Source organism: Aulonocara sp. 'chitande type north' Nkhata Bay, linkage group LG22 (assembly GCF_057382095.1).
Source record: "Aulonocara sp. 'chitande type north' Nkhata Bay isolate Kocher_YH1m ecotype deep benthic linkage group LG22, A_spYH_male_GT1.1, whole genome shotgun sequence".
Lineage (NCBI taxonomy): Eukaryota > Metazoa > Chordata > Actinopteri > Cichliformes > Cichlidae > Aulonocara > Aulonocara sp. 'chitande type north' Nkhata Bay.
Window position 1 is genome coordinate 32,624,940 of NC_141364.1, and position 17,265 is coordinate 32,642,204.

Below are 17,265 nucleotides of genomic sequence, written 5' to 3' on the forward strand. Positions count from 1 at the left end.
TTGCTTCATTTTTTGTATCCTATATCAGATATTTTAAAGGTTAGCTTAGGTAAAGTTCCATTCTCATGGTGAGGCAAAGTGCTTTATGTGTGTGTGTGCGTGTCATGAACGGCTATAAAAGGCCTATAATTAAAGAACAAAGTGGGGTTTGAGTTCGAGTTGCGGCAGACTGTCACTACTTGTAAATGGAACGCAGCCTTCCTACGGCGGACAGCTAATAACAGGAATCGGACGCGGTCCAGCCAAGTCCACAGCAACCACCATAGCAACCGCCTAGCATGACCTTAAAAACATATTCTGTCTTCATAACTATCAAAATCGTGAAATGATTTGCAAAGTGTGAAAGTGTTACAGCTGCAGAGAGCTATGGCGGTATCTATGGAAGCTGTTTACATAGCTAATAATATACGATGTAACCATGGAGACAGTCAGTCACTTGAGCTAGCGGTGCATGTTTACTACAGTGAATAAGGTGATTGAGTGCACAGCGTCCACACTCTGCAGGGGGTAAAGACATTACTTCAATATTGTTTTATATTGATATATATTAGCCTTCTGTTGACCATCACCTCAGGTTCACCATTACAGTTTCAGATTACAGATGCACACTGTCTAAACACATTCAAAAACTCATGTCTCAGAAATAAGCACAGCTGTTCATGTTTGTCATTAGAGTTTTATTTGTAAGAAAATTATGAACTTCATATTGTGCATTAAATAAAAGAACATTTCACAACTCTGAGTCAACAGAAACAGGTAACAGAAATGTCTCTAATGTGTACAGTGTAGTGTAAGCATTAAAAGATCATAAAGGAAAAACTAACATTTATGTGAAACTAATTGTAATAAAAAATGAGCAGGTGCTTTATAGATTTAAAAGAAAGAATCTGAAAACCACACTTTTTTGGTCTAAGTGATCAAAGTAGAAAACAGAACTGATGTTCAAGAACAAACCGTAGCTGCACTAATATTACACATCTCGATCGTTGTACTGAACAGACATGTTGCTTTTAAAACCACATGCAGTGTGTGACCATGACTGTTCACTGAGACCATGAACGCCACTTCGCTGAAGCATTCTTCTTCTTCTTCTTGCCATTAAATTGGAAGCAGAAGCAGCACGAGCTGATTTGATCTACTGAAAGGAAAAAGCAGAACATCTGAGTTGAAACCAGTCAGCTGAAATCATTAAGACAGGAACAAATTCAATGCAGTGTCTCAAGTGGCTTAGCCTGTTACAACTGTTGATACAAGCTAAATACGGTTAACACACAGTGTCAGGGAGCTCCAGTGTGGGAACTAGTGGCTTTAGGTTTGTAGTCATTTAACTTTCATCCATTCATTCATTTAATTCAGGAGGAAGAAATGCCAGGTTGGTGCAGGCTGGTTACATGCATTTGGTCCCATGCTGTCTTTAATTAAATGACTTGGTTCATTTTATGGCTGGGCTGTATGTGGGGTTATATCATGTTATTTGGGCAGGAGTACCTGTCCCCTGTTAGACTTAGAAAGTTTCTCCATAAGTAGAGTTTCTAACTCTTCTAGCACATCTGTGGCTGACAGCTTTTTGGTGGCTCTTTTTACCCCACACTGGTTGTGAGTGTGTAAATAGCCCCACTAGTTATTTTGGGTTGCAGTTAACTAGGGAGGAAGGGGTGGGTATGCCATGATTAGGTGAATAACAATTATATGTGATACATAAATTTCACAATGCATGCATATATCTCTATCAATTAAACCTGGCCTGAGGGCTGCCATTTTTTACATTCAGTTATTTCTCTTAGAAATGTTGGAACTAAATAATGAATGTGTTACAGTTAAAGTGAAACACTGGTCAGTGTAAATGGCTCATTGGGACACAGAAACCTTTAAATTAAACCTGATATCTAGTGTCAAACAATATCAAAGCTGTAAAAGATGTTTACATTCAGAATTTATAAAACTATGATTGTAAATAAATTCAAACAAGTGAGCTTTTCTCTTTGTGCTGAATATCAACACTGTGGTTTCTTAGACTGTAAGCTTTACTTTAGTGCAACCAGTTGCAGAAGCTGCCACTCCAAATGTCTTTTGATAACAAGAAAAAAATACCTTTTCAGTACACGGCCTGAAGTTCTTCTCCGAAATCTTCTGCAATCGGCTTTGTCTGCTGGTTTGAAGACAATAAACCATAAAAAAGATGATTTAGTCACTTTGTCTGTGTCATGCAGCTCGAATGTGTCGTGTAACGATGTTGAATAGCCGTCGTTATCCCTCTGCTGCATCAGTAGGATTGTACTGTACAGCATCTCATTGATATGTGAGGAATGCTAATGTAACACGATAACAGACTTACATCATTAAAATATAAAGTGCAGGAGATATTTAGATATTTTTTATATTTATATTACATTTTATAGCTGACGGATTTTACTAAATAGATAGAATTTACTAAATAGCTGGATGAACATGAAAAATATGTCTATAATAACAAATGACCATGAGAGCCAGTAGAATTAATTCAGCTGGACACTCAAAAGACGTCCTTAAATGCTCTTTAAGTGGCAGAACAGATGAACAAACAGTTAATCGCTTACTTGAGATGAAATCTGCTCAGCTACTTTGAAAACAGCTTCTAACTGGTTCCTCCTTTAACAGGATGACTGCTCAGGGGTAAGGCCATCATGCAATCCAGCAACCTTTATGGTTCTGCTTTGATTCACCAGGAACTATTAGGGAAACCTTCCAGCGCCTCCTGTGAAAGACACAGGCATAAACACACAAACATTTATTAACATGTTCCACAGTGTTCCAGTTTGATTTTCTTATCCTGTGGACAACAACGTACATGGATGCAGGTTTATTGTTAACTTTTGTAAGGTTTATTTAATGAACATATCCAGCTGCAGCTCCACTGTGATCCTGAACTGGATAAGCACTTAAGAAAATGTGTCAATAAATGGACAAACATCAACTTACTATATTTATCCAAACAGACGGGACCAATAATGCTTCGCTGAGTTAGAGACTTTAACAGACTCTTCTATGTAAGAATGTCTCGTGCTGATATACCTGCAAACTTGACAACAAAGGTTTTTCAGACTACATGTAGCTGTCCTCTATGTCAGCTAACACATTTACATTTATGTCACACTTATTTCTGCTTTCCCATTTTATAATTATTACTTACATTTTGATTAGATACCTTGAGTTTGTAAATGATCAGATTACATAATTGGAATACAATGTATCCAATTCAGGGTTGCGGGAGGATGAAGCCTATCCCAGCTGATACAGGACAAAGACAGGCTGCCAGTTTATTGCAGGGCTAATACAATATGTGTAACAGAAAATCCACTTAAATGTTTGATATTTCTTATAATAATCATAATTATGACTATTATTTAAAGGTTTCTTCATAAATACATTTTGATTTTTTATAACCCCTAAAATATAAACCTGAGCTGTTTCAGATTCTGACCTCTGACCTCAGTGACCTGGCTGTGTCCTCACTGCAGCTCCCTCTTGGAAGTACGTCTGCTTCTTGTCTTCCCCCAGTGTTGACCGCCTGATATCAAGATATCACGTACTGTAACTGAGGAACAAAAAAGGACAAACACTTGCCTTCATTTAAAAGTACATTCATACAGAGATAATCTATGGAAACACACTAGTTCACAGTTTGGGAGGAACCAGTTCCTGTGAAACATTTCTGTATATGAACATCATGTGGAGAATGAATGAAATGAGTTCTTCAGGTGACTCAGCAGTCCCACACTGACAAATGAAATCTAGTTAAACTATTAAGCATATTTGCTCTTCTGAAATCTGTGTTAAACAACAACAAACATAAATTAGTAACAAAAACTACAGCTGAGTATAGGCTTTACAAACCACCAGCAGCCATAATGCTAAATTTTAATCTTCAAATGTTTCTGAGCTGTCTTCAACCTGCTTTTAGCACATTAAAGTCTCAATAAATAAAGTCAATGCAGACTCAATCCTAAATGTTCAGCACACAGAGACACAGAGGTACTGTTTAAAGTTTAGTGTTAACTTGAGTCACTGATCATTCACAGTATTACAGAGTCTGGCAGTCTTTGCATGATGTCCACGTCACTGTAAGTTTCTAGCTGACTCTCAGGTGTGCCAGCAGGAAAGAGTAATAATAACCTGCATCCTGAGGTTTGTCATGCAGGATTAAAGGAGCCAAGCTTTGTTCACACAGCTAGGATTGTATTTTACACTGACCGTGGGTCAGTATCAACTTCAAGAAGACAGCTGTAACTGTTGATAGAAGAATCACACACACATATTTATGGCTTTGCCTTATAGAATTCAGCATCTCAGTGCTCAGGAAATAGGTTTTGCAGCTGTTTGAGCTAAGATTTTCAAGTTATTCACAAATTAAAACCTATACTTTGTGTCGGGCAAGAACTAAATTCAAATGCATGTAACAGTGAGAAACGCACTGTCTTGGCGAAGTAAAGCGTTTCTCATCAACTTCATAGAGCTTGCTGTAACTTTTGATAGAAGACTCAGACAAACATATTCATGGCTTTATCTTATAGACTTCAATATCCCCCCAATGTGTGTGTGAGTCTTCTCTCAAAATTTACAGCTGTCTTTATGAAGTTTATGGAAAAACGCTTTATTTCACCACGTTAGTGCGTTTCTCGCTATTACATGCATTTGAATGGAGTTCTCGCCCGACACAAAGTATAGGTTTTCAATTTGTGAATAACTTGAAAATCTTAGCTCAAACAGCTGCAAAACCTATTTCCTCAGCACGGAGATGCTGAATTCTATAAGGCAAAGCCATAAATATGTGTGTGTGTGAGTCCTCTATCAAAAGTTACAGCTGTCTTCATGAAGTTGATACTGACCCAGGGTCAGTGTAAAATACAAGTTATTCACATAATGAAAACTTATACTTTGTTTCGTGCAAGAACTCCATTCAAATGCATGTAATAGTCAGAAACGCACTGTCTTGGCGAAATGAAGCCTTTTTGTCCAACTTCATGAAGTTAGCTGTAACTTTTGATAAAAGGCTCAAAGCAGAGGGATAACGACGGCTATTCAACATCGTTACACGACACATTCGAGCTGCATGACGCAGACAAAGTGACTAAATCATCTTTTTTGTGGTTTATTGTCTTCAAACCAGCAGACAAAGCCGATTGCAGAAGATGTCGGAGAAGAACTTCAGGCCGTGTACTGAAAAGGTATTTTTTTCTTGTTATCAAAAGACATTTGGAGTGGCAGCTTCTGCAACTGGTTGCACTAAAGTAAAGCTTACAGTCTAAGAAACCACAGTGTTGATATTCAGCACAAAGAGAAAAGCTCACTTGTTTGAATTTATTTACAATCATAGTTTTATAAATTCTGAATGTAAACATCTTTTACAGCTTTGATATTGTTTGACACTAGATATCAGGTTTAATTTAAAGGTTTCTGTGTCCCAATGAGCCATTTACACTGACCAGTGTTTCACTTTAACTGTAACACATTCATTATTTAGTTCCAACATTTCTAAGAGAAATAACTGAATGTAAAAAATGGCAGCCCTCAGGCCAGGTTTAATTGATAGAGATATATGCATGCATTGTGAAATTTATGTATCACATATAATTGTTATTCACCTAATCATGGCATACCCACCCCTTCCTCCCTAGTTAACTGCAACCCAAAATAACTAGTGGGGCTATTTACACACTCACAACCAGTGTGGGGTAAAAAGAGCCACCAAAAAGCTGTCAGCCACAGATGTGCTAGAAGAGTTAGAAACTCTACTTATGGAGAAACTTTCTAAGTCTAACAGGGGACAGGTACTCCTGCCCAAATAACATGATATAACCCCACATACAGCCCAGCCATAAAATGAACCAAGTCATTTAATTAAAGACAGCATGGGACCAAATGCATGTAACCAGCCTGCACCAACCTGGCATTTCTTCCTCCTGAATTAAATGAATGAATGGATGAAAGTTAAATGACTACAAACCTAAAGCCACTAGTTCCCACACTGGAGCTCCCTGACACTGTGTGTTAACCGTATTTAGCTTGTATCAACAGTTGTAACAGGCTAAGCCACTTGAGACACTGCATTGAATTTGTTCCTGTCTTAATGATTTCAGCTGACTGGTTTCAACTCAGATGTTCTGCTTTTTCCTTTCAGTAGATCAAATCAGCTCGTGCTGCTTCTGCTTCCAATTTAATGGCAAGAAGAAGAAGAAGAATGCTTCAGCGAAGTGGCGTTCATGGTCTCAGTGAACAGTCATGGTCACACACTGCATGTGGTTTTAAAAGCAACATGTCTGTTCAGTACAACGATCGAGATGTGTAATATTAGTGCAGCTACGGTTTGTTCTTGAACATCAGTTCTGTTTTCTACTTTGATCACTTAGACCAAAAAAGTGTTGTTTTCAGATTCTTTCTTTTAAATCTATAAAGCACCTGCTCATTTTTTATTACAATTAGTTTCACATAAATGTTAGTTTTTCCTTTATGATCTTTTAATGCTTACACTACACTGTACACATTAGAGACATTTCTGTTACCTGTTTCTGTTGACTCAGAGTTGTGAAATGTTCTTTTATTTAATGCACAATATGAAGTTCATAATTTTCTTACAAATGAAACTCTAATGACAAACATGAAAAGCTGTGCTTATTTCTGAGACATGAGTTTTTGAATGTGTTTAGACAGTGTGCATCTGTAATCTGAAACTGTAATGGTGAACCTGAGGTGATGGTCAACAGAAGGCTAATATATATCAATATAAAACAATATTGAAGTAATGTCTTTACCCCCTGCAGAGTGTGGACGCTGTGCACTCAATCACCTTAATCACTGTAGTAAACATGCACCGCTAGCTCAAGTGACTGACTGTCTCCATGGTTACATCGTATATTATTAGCTATGTAAACAGCTTCCATAGATACCGCCATAGCTCTCTGCAGCTGTAACACTTTCACACTTTGCAAATCATTTCACGATTTTGATAGTTATGAAGACAGAATATGTTTTTAAGGTCATGCTAGGCGGTTGCTATGGTGGTTGCTGTGGACTTGGCTGGACCGCGTCCGATTCCTGTTATTAGCTGTCCGCCGTAGGAAGGCTGCGTTCCATTTACAAGTAGTGACAGTCTGCCGCAACTCGAACTCAAACCCCACTTTGTTCTTTAATTATAGGCCTTTTATAGCCGTTCATGACACGCACACACACACATAAAGCACTTTGCCTCACCATGAGAATGGAACTTTACCTAAGCTAACCTTTAAAATATCTGATATAGGATAGAAAAAATGAAGCAACCAGAGATTTAATGATGAAGACTCTGGGTTCTGTAGTGACCTGAATGACTCTTTGCATACAATTTATTGAAGAGGACTTTAGAATGCACTTTACATTTAGACTGTTGCTGTTTAATTTTTTACATTGTTGCGGTGTTATGTCATGAATAAAGTTCACCTGCTGGGGGTTTGATGGATCAGATCATCATAATCAATGGGTCCTGAGGTGGGCGGGACTGCCTCTGGTGATGTCACCATGAAGGAACAGCATCTGGCACATGTTGCTGAAACATCCCAGTACACTGGTGTAGTTTCCTCTCCAGCTGTTTGACATTTGACACTTCAACATTAAGGGGAAGAAGAAGAAACAGTGTTAGGTCAGGTGACCACATGGTTTCTAAAGTAACTGACAGGAAGTAACCAGGCCGTTAGAAATGGATGGCATGTGTTTAGAGTTACTGGAGTTGGGTAACTCTACTTACCAAAAGCAGAAGCACACAGATGAAGGATCAGATGCTGAATGTTGCAGGAACATGCTCGTGCGGTGGTCATTCAGTGCTGCTCCGGCAGGTTAGACAGTCCAAGACTGATATACTGCCCATCTGAGAGTTTGAAAACACACATGCAAAGATTTATTTTGTATTACAGTCAAAGTTGGATGTTCATTTTTGTCCTTTAAAAATGTTTGTGTATTTGAAAGCGCTAACATTTAAGGATGACTTGGATCGTCTCCTTTAAAGGGGAGACAAGTGTATCCACTGATCCACGTCACTTTACCTGGATGATGACTCCTCTCCCCCTCACTCAGAAACGCTCCTAATATAACCAAGCAAATAAATAATATTGAAGATTTACTTACATCATTACAAAAACAGGAAAAACATCTCCCTTTGATTCTATTTCTCCATTCCTGCTGAACATCAGGCAACAAATATCTCAATAAATCACAGTAAAATGTAAAGCACATGTTTTCTCTGCTTTGTCTAACCTCTGCAGAGCCTCTGTCAAGAAAAACATATCTGTAAGCATAAAACAAATATACATTTCATAACACGTCACTGGACAAACCTCGGTCAGTTGATTTCCTCTGTGCAGTGCAGACGAACATCAGTCAGCAAGTCAAGGTGGTGAGATGGACTGGTGTCCTTTGTGACTCTGCTGGTTCTTCTGAGGAAATACCACCGTCTCTCCACACCGTCACCATCTGTGAGCACAAACTGCTGCTCTGCCCTGCCAGCATGTAGGAAATCACATATCACACACACAGGGGTGAAGAAACATTAGAACTCAACTTTGGATACTTTAGATCTAAACAGATCAAAGTAGCTCTTAGCTTCAACAATCAGTGAACAGACAAACAATGATACCATACTGATTCTGTATGAATACAATATGGTATTTTCAATACAGGTGTCAAATTAATTTACTAAAACTAATACAGATATATGTGGGGTTTTTTTTGATAAATTCGTTTGCTAAATTTAAATGTTGTATACCTATGTGGTGTGTGACTTTTGTTGCTATGATGCCAGGTCTCTCTTGGAAATGAGATTTTTAATCTCAATGAGATTTTTTACCTGGATAAATAAAGGATTAATAAAAAATTATAAGAATATATATTTTTTCATTTAACAATTGCAACTGAAAGAAATTAAATATTGAACAAAAATATATTGTCACATTTTGAGCATGCTCAGCATGCTGACAGACTTGAAGTTGCTACAGATTTTAAGAAGTGATAATTATAGGGAAAAAACTTCTCTTTTTCATCCGTTTAATCAAACATTTGATGCCTTAGATGTCTCAGTCCTATAGCATTCTGCAACTACAACTAAGCTGAAGCTTGGATTTGGCTGCAGGTGCCCTGTACATCCTTCTCAACATGTGGGTACCATTTAATCACACTTCTTCCTGAGCTTTGCTTCGTCACAAGACCAAAGGTGGCATCCCGTGTCACGGTCATATCATCATCCAGAAGAAACATTTGAAGAAACATCATGGAGAAGAAACATTTACGCGCCTCCCGGTTTTGTTTTCTGATCCTGCAAAAAGACTGAGGACAACAAAGCCCAGAGAACACGAGATACACAACATCCAACATTCAGACTCAACAGCCTCCATAAATGAAGAGCACCAGGTTGGTTCAGTTATAGTAGATGTCATGGAATTTTTTTAATAAAGTCTGCAACACAGAAAGAGCTGTGATCATGCTATTTATTACTGTGCACAGGAGAGCAAACACACATCAAACATCACAGTTCAGTCATGTCAGCTCTGCCACTTCACGTGTCTCGCTATGAAACCTAACGGATCAATGGTTATGCTGTTTTGTGCCCTTGACGTTATCAGCACCTGTAAAGGGAGTTGTTTTCTCAAACTGCTGAAGTAAGTTCATCTAGTTTTAGAAACTTTCATTGAACAGTCTATAACAGTGTCACAACTAAGCATATGCATAAGCACTTAAATGCTTTAAATGAGAATAACATAAAATTTCTATTACAGGAGCTAGAGCCTGTCCCAGTAGTCATAGGTAGAGCACACCTGGACAGGTCACCAGTCTGTCAGAGGACTAACACAGATGCAGCCTGACTCAATCCTAAATGTTCAGCACACAGAGACACAGAGGTACCGTTTAAAGTTTAGTGTTAACTTGAGTCACTGATCATTTGCAGTATTACAGAGTCTGGCAGTCTTTGCATGATGTCCACGTCACTGTAAGTTTCTAGCTGACTCTCAGGTGTGACAGGTGTGCCAGCAGGAAAGAGTAATAATAGCCTGCATCCTGAGGTTTTTCATGCAGGATTAAAGGAGCCAGGCTTTGTTCACACAGCTAGGATTGTATTTTACACTGACCCTGGGTCAGTATAAGTATCATACAGTTTAAACGAAGCACTGAAACTTGCACATATTTATTACAGATGCACTGAAGCTAATCGAGATATTTGCTGTCAGTCTGTGGCTGCGATTAAACACTTTACTGGAAACTTTATTAACTAGTAACTTCGTCAGTCATGACAGAAGCTAATATTTCTGTGCTAACATCGTTTAAACAGTAACAGCTTTACTCCAATATAAGCTAACGTTTACACCGTAACTTTAAGCTAGCACCATAAAGACGGTAAAACACGTAATAACATCTACAAATGCATCTTAAAGCTGTTATATTAGCACTCGGTGTATTACTAACATAACCACATTAACATTATTGACACTCGCTGGTCTGACTTTTAATAGTCATTCTATAAATGCTGTCCGTTTAAACGGTCTTACCTGTACACACTGCTGTATCCACCGGATTGCAGCCAGAGTGGATTCTGGAGTCATCCCACGCCCCTGTTAGTGATCCTCCATCTGGATGGATGATAACAACCTTCTGAACAATCTAGCAGGAGATGGTCCATATCTAGGGGATATGGACTGATAACAGCCGAAGCGGGTGAATAAAGTCACCCAGTCGCTAGCTGTGCGATTACCCAGCATACACCAGCACAATATTAGGCACAGCACCACCATAGACATTTTCAGTGGTTTTGAATGCAGGACATGGTTATCTTACCTTGTAAAATGCATGACAATAAAACAGCTAACCACCATAAAATGGTATTATGTGTGTGTGTGTGTGTGTGTGTGTGAGAGAGAGAGAGAGAGAGAGAGAGAGAAAGAGAGAGAGATCAAAGGCGTGCGCTTATGTTTTTTCTTGATCAAAAGTGTGCCTCCTCTCTCTTATTGGATGTATGGTATAGCATGTTTATTCAGGTGCACCTTTGAAGTCTATGAGAATACTTTGCAGCCTGGTCTGAGTGGTCATTTCTGCACAGACACAATGAAGCGTGCACTCAGTTTAGAGGAGGCTGTTGCTGCAGTTTTGCACTCTCCACAAGCAGTGGAGATACTTCTGACAGCGAAGAAGAATTTTTGCCAGGCACGAGGAGCTTTGCAGCTCATGTGCGGAGGAGGAGAAGGAGAAGGAGGAAGCAGGAGGAAGAGACAAGACTGGAGGATGGCCAGTAGAGATCTAAAAATGGAGAAATCATGTGGCAACCCACACACGAAGAGGTCCTGCCATTTTTTCCTCCCCCCATTTTAACCCCAGGACCAACCCATTATGCAATTCGTATAGGATCAGCAGCCCTGTGAGCACTTTCCATCTTTTTTTTGCAGAGGACATTATGCAGTTAATCCTGCATTTCACCAACCTGCAGGGGCAACAGGTCAGTAAAAGACTGGAAGGACATAGATGAGGAGTTGCAGGCTTACATGGGGCTTGTGATGCTGGCTGGCCTGTACAGGTCTCAACATGAAACGACAACAAGCCTGTGAAATGGGGAGACAGGGCTCTTCTGTTTCATGCTACCATGTCAAAAAAAAAAAAAAGATTTGAGCAAAGAAAAAAGGTTGTCTTATTGAGCACCAGGCACCGTGAGCTACAAGTCCAGGACTCTGGGAAGAGAAAGCCCCACATCATCCTGGATTATAACAAATGCAAAGGGACTGTGGATCATTTGGACCAGGTAAGCACAATTATAAGTAATTTATTTGCCAAATTGTTTACCGTTTCTCATTGTTATAACTGATAAAGTCAGATAATGTGATTATAATAGTTTTGATATGAGATGATAGTTTTAGACTATGATAGTTTTGATAGTTACAGTAAGGGGGGGGGGGGGGGGGGGGTCCAGTATGACGCCCACAGGCAGGAAGAATCTCTTGCTTATGGCTGTATAAATCTGTTCATGTCACCTGATCATTTCTTTTTGTTTTGCAGGTTTGTGGCAACTACTCCTGCCGTAGAAGGACACGTAGGTGGCCCATGTGTCTGTTCTACCACATGATCGAGGTAAGCTGCTATAATGCTTTCATTCAAGACAGCTGTAACTTTTGTGTTTTTGTGTTTTTGTACAGCTTGAAGTTACCTGTAACTTTTGATAGAAGGCTCAGACACACATCAATATGGCTTTGCCTTATACAATTCAGCATCTCCGTGCTGGGGAAACAGGTTTTGCAGCTGTTTGAGCCAAGAGCTTCCAGTTATTGAAAAAATGAAAGCCTATACTTTGTTTCGTGCGAGAACTCCATTCAAATGCATGTAAAAGTCAGAAACGCACTGTCTCGGCGAAATAAAGGGTTTACAACTTCATGAAGACAGCTGTAACTTTTGATAGGAAACTCAGATATACGTATTTATGGCTTTATCTTATAGAATTCAATATCCCCATTGAGCAAACAGTTTTAAAGCTATGTGAGCTAAGATTTTTAAGTTATTCACAAAATAAAAAGCTATACTTTGTTTCGTGTGAGAACTCCATTTATGTTACGCCCCTAATCTAGGCGTGTAGGGACGCACATAAGGTTGGAGGAGAGAGATACAAATCCCCGCCCTGGTTCCCAAGCCAAACATCCAAACCAGTTGTGAGTAAAAAAAGGTGATTTTATTTAAGGACAAGAAGCATAGCTCCAGGGTGAGCCCAGGCCAAAATAATAAACAAAACCAACTAAGACCCACCAGAAAAGACTAACTAAACCCTAGGAAAGAAAAAGAACAAACAAATGACAGAGCTATCCCTCGCTCCCTGACCAAGAAAACAGGAGAAAACGATTCCAAAAGAAAAGGCAGCTCACCCCTTCCGCTTCAGCCCACGAGTGCCTAAGCTCTCAGCTAATGCACTAGGAGCGGCTTTTACAATTCACCCTCACACAAATACACAAGATAAGCACAGGCTGGGAAAACCATGGTCAGGACCGCGACGGCTGTCAGGCTACTCGCTCGTTGCACACACTCTCTCCCTCTCTCCCCTCTGGAGCTGTCAGAGCGGCTTTTTGAACGTGGTCACCTGTTCCATGGTCCAATCAGCTGCTCACTACTCTTCATTAGGGGAGGGACCTGTAAAGTGTCTTAAACACAGTAAAGAGACACATGTCTCGCATGTAATAGTCAGAAACGCACTATCTTTGTAAAATAAAGCCTTTTTGTACAACTTCATGAAGTTAGCTGTAACTTTTGATAGAAGTTTCAGATTTACGTAGTTATGGCTTTATCTTATAATATTCAGTATCCCCGTGTTGAGCAAACAGGTTTGAGCTAAGATTTTCGAGTTATTCACATAATGAAAACCTATACTTTGTTTCGTGCGAGAACTGCATTCAAATGCATGTAATAGTCAGAAACGCACTGTCTCGGCGAAATAAAGTGTTTTTGTACAGCTTCACGAAGACAGCTGTAACTTTTGATAGAAGGCTCAGATTTATGTATTTATGGTTTTATCTTATAGAATTCAATATCCCCGTGCTGGGCAAACAGGTTTTGCAGCTGTGTGAGCTAAGATTTCCAAGTTATACACATAATGAAAACCTATACTTTGTTTCGGTCGAGTTCCCCATTCAAATGCATGTAACAGTGAGAAACGCACTGTCTTGGCGAAAGAAAGCGTTTTTGTACAACTTCATATAAATAGCTGTAACTTTTGATAGAAGACTCGGATACACATGTCCCAGTGCTGGGAAAACAGGTTTTGCAGCCGTTTGAGCTAAGATTTTAAAATTATTCACATAATGAAAACCTATACTTTGTTTCGGGCGAGTTCCCCATTCAAATGCATGTAACAGTGAGAAACGCATTGTCTTGGCGAAATAAAGCGTTTTTGAACAACTTCATATAAATCGCTGTAACTTTTGATAGAAGACTCAGACAAACATGTTTATGGCTTTATCATATAGAACTCAAGGTCCCCGTGCTGGGCAAACAGGTTTTGCAGCCGTTTAAGCTAAGATTTTAAAATTATTCACATAATGAAAACCTATACTTTGTCTCAGGCGAGTTTCCCATTCAAATGCATGTAACAGTGAGAAACGCATTGTCTTGGCGAAATAAAGCGTTTTTGAACAACTTCATATAAATCGCTGTAACTTTTGATAGAAGACTCAGACAAACATGTTTATGGCTTTATCTTATAGAACTCAATATCCCCGTGCTGGGCAAACAGAACAGGTTTTGCAGCTGTGTGAGCTAAGATTTCCAAGTTATACACATAATGAAAACCTATACTTTGTTTCGGTCGAGTTCCCCATTCAAATGCATGTAACAGTGAGAAACGCACTGTCTTGGCGAAAGAAAGCGTTTTTGTACAACTTCATATAAATAGCTGTAACTTTTGATAGAAGACTCAGACAAACATGTTTATGGCTTTATCTTATAGAACTCAATATCCCCGTGCTGGGCAAACAGAACAGGTTTTGCAGCTGTGTGAGCTAAGATTTTCAAGTTATACACATAATGAAAACCTATACTTTGTTTCGGTCGAGTTCCCCATTCAAATGCATGTAACAGTGAGAAACGCACTGTCTTGGCGAAAGAAAGCGTTTTTGTACAACTTCATATAAATAGCTGTAACTTTTGATAGAAGACTCGGATACACATGTTTATGGCTTTATCTTATAGAACTCAAGGTCCCCGTGCTGGAAAAACAGAATTTGCAGCTGTTTGAGCTAAGATTTTCAAGTTATACACATAATGAAAACCTATACTTTGTTTCGGGCGAGTTCCCCATTCAAATGCATGTAACAGTGAGAAACGCACTGTCTTGGCGAAAGAAAGCGTTTTTGTACAACTTCATATAAATAGCTGTAACTTTTGATAGAAGACTCAGACAAACATGTTTATGGCTTTATCTTATAGAACTCAAGGTCCCCGTGCTGGAAAAACAGGATTTGCAGCTGTTTGAGCTAAGATTTTCAAGTTATACACATAATGAAAACCTATACTTTGTTTCGGTCGAGTTCCCCATTCAAATGCATGTAACAGTGAGAAACGCACTGTCTTGGCGAAAGAAAGCGTTTTTGTACAACTTCATATAAATAGCTGTAACTTTTGATAGAAGACTCAGAAAAACATGTTTATGGCTTTATCTTATAGAACTCAAGGTCCCCGTGCTGGGAAAACAGGATTTGCAGCTGTTTGAGCTAAGACTTTCAAGTTATACACATAATGAAAACCTATACTTTGTTTCGGTCGAGTTCCCCATTCAAATGCATGTAACAGTGAGAAACGCACTGTCTTGGCGAAAGAAAGCGTTTTTGTACAACTTCATATAAATAGCTGTAACTTTTGATAGAAGACTCGGATACACATGTTTATGGCTTTATCTTATAGAACTCAAGGTCCCCTTGCTGGGAAAACAGGATTTGCAGCTGTTTGAGCTAAGATTGTCAAGTTATACACATAATGAAAACCTATACTTTGTTTCGGTCGAGTTCCCCATTCAAATGCATGTAACAGTGAGAAACGCACTGTCTTGGCGAAAGAAAGCGTTTTTGTACAACTTCATATAAATAGCTGTAACTTTTGATAGAAGACTCAGACAAACATGTTTATGGCTTTATCTTATAGAACTCAAGGTCCCCTTGCTGGGAAAACAGGATTTGCAGCTGTTTGAGCTAAGATTGTCAAGTTATACACATAATGAAAACCTATACTTTGTTTCGGTCGAGTTCCCCATTCAAATGCATGTAACAGTGAGAAACGCACTGTCTTGGCGAAAGAAAGCGTTTTTGTACAACTTCATATAAATAGCTGTAACTTTTGATAGAAGACTCGGATACACATGTTTATGGCTTTATCTTATAGAACTCAAGGTCCCCGTGCTGGAAAAACAGGATTTGCAGCTGTTTGAGCTAAGATTTTCAAGTTATACACATAATGAAAACCTATACTTTGTTTCGGTCGAGTTCCCCATTCAAATGCATGTAACAGTGAGAAACGCACTGTCTTGGCGAAAGAAAGCGTTTTTGTACAACTTCATATAAATAGCTGTAACTTTTGATAGAAGACTCAGACAAACATGTTTATGGCTTTATCTTATAGAACTCAAGGTCCCCTTGCTGGGAAAACAGGATTTGCAGCTGTTTGAGCTAAGATTGTCAAGTTATACACATAATGAAAACCTATACTTTGTTTCGGTCGAGTTCCCCATTCAAATGCATGTAACAGTGAGAAACGCAGTGTCTTGGCGAAAGAAAGCGTTTTTGTACAACTTCATATAAATAGCTGTAACTTTTGATAGAAGACTCAGACAAACATGTTTATGGCTTTATCTTATAGAACTCAATATCCCCGTGCTGGGCAAACAGAACAGGTTTTGCAGCTGTGTGAGCTAAGATTTTCAAGTTATACACATAATGAAAACCTATACTTTGTTTCGGTCGAGTTCCCCATTCAAATGCATGTAACAGTGAGAAACGCACTGTCTTGGCGAAAGAAAGCGTTTTTGTACAACTTCATATAAATAGCTGTAACTTTTGATAGAAGACTCGGATACACATGTTTATGGCTTTATCTTATAGAACTCAAGGTCCCCGTGCTGGAAAAACAGAATTTGCAGCTGTTTGAGCTAAGATTTTCAAGTTATACACATAATGAAAACCTATACTTTGTTTCGGGCGAGTTCCCCATTCAAATGCATGTAACAGTGAGAAACGCACTGTCTTGGCGAAAGAAAGCGTTTTTGTACAACTTCATATAAATAGCTGTAACTTTTGATAGAAGACTCAGACAAACATGTTTATGGCTTTATCTTATAGAACTCAAGGTCCCCGTGCTGGGAAAACAGGATTTGCAGCTGTTTGAGCTAAGATTTTCAAGTTATACACATAATGAAAACCTATACTTTGTTTCGGTCGAGTTCCCCATTCAAATGCATGTAACAGTGAGAAACGCACTGTCTTGGCGAAAGAAAGCGTTTTTGTACAACTTCATATAAATAGCTGTAACTTTTGATAGAAGACTCGGATACACATGTTTATGGCTTTATCTTATAGAACTCAAGGTCCCCGTGCTGGAAAAACAGAATTTGCAGCTGTTTGAGCTAAGATTTTCAAGTTATACACATAATGAAAACCTATACTTTGTTTCGGGCGAGTTCCCCATTCAAATGCATGTAACAGTGAGAAACGCACTGTCTTGGCGAAAGAAAGCGTTTTTGTACAACTTCATATAAAT

General features: G+C 38.9%; 1 long non-coding RNA gene across 6 annotated transcripts; it reads right to left on the reverse strand.

The window, feature by feature from the left end:
* Window positions 1-575: 575 nt before the first annotated feature.
* Window positions 576-10,891, reverse strand: LOC147304495 (uncharacterized). 6 transcript variants are annotated; one of them, XR_015126917.1, is made up of 10 exons: window positions 9,167-10,887; window positions 8,771-8,851; window positions 8,343-8,504; window positions 7,982-8,090; window positions 7,757-7,876; window positions 7,453-7,614; window positions 3,461-3,574; window positions 2,577-2,734; window positions 2,092-2,149; window positions 580-1,138 (listed from the first exon to the last, which is right to left on the reverse strand). It is a non-coding gene; the product is annotated as an uncharacterized LOC147304495 (long non-coding RNA). The 6 variants fall into 6 exon arrangements; XR_015126919.1 differs by lacking the exon at window positions 8,771-8,851 and having other exon boundaries at window positions 576-1,138; window positions 3,468-3,574; window positions 9,167-10,891; XR_015126918.1 differs by lacking the exon at window positions 8,771-8,851 and having other exon boundaries at window positions 589-1,138; window positions 8,052-8,090; window positions 9,167-10,883.
* Between the last annotated feature and the right edge of the window lie 6,374 nt (window positions 10,892-17,265).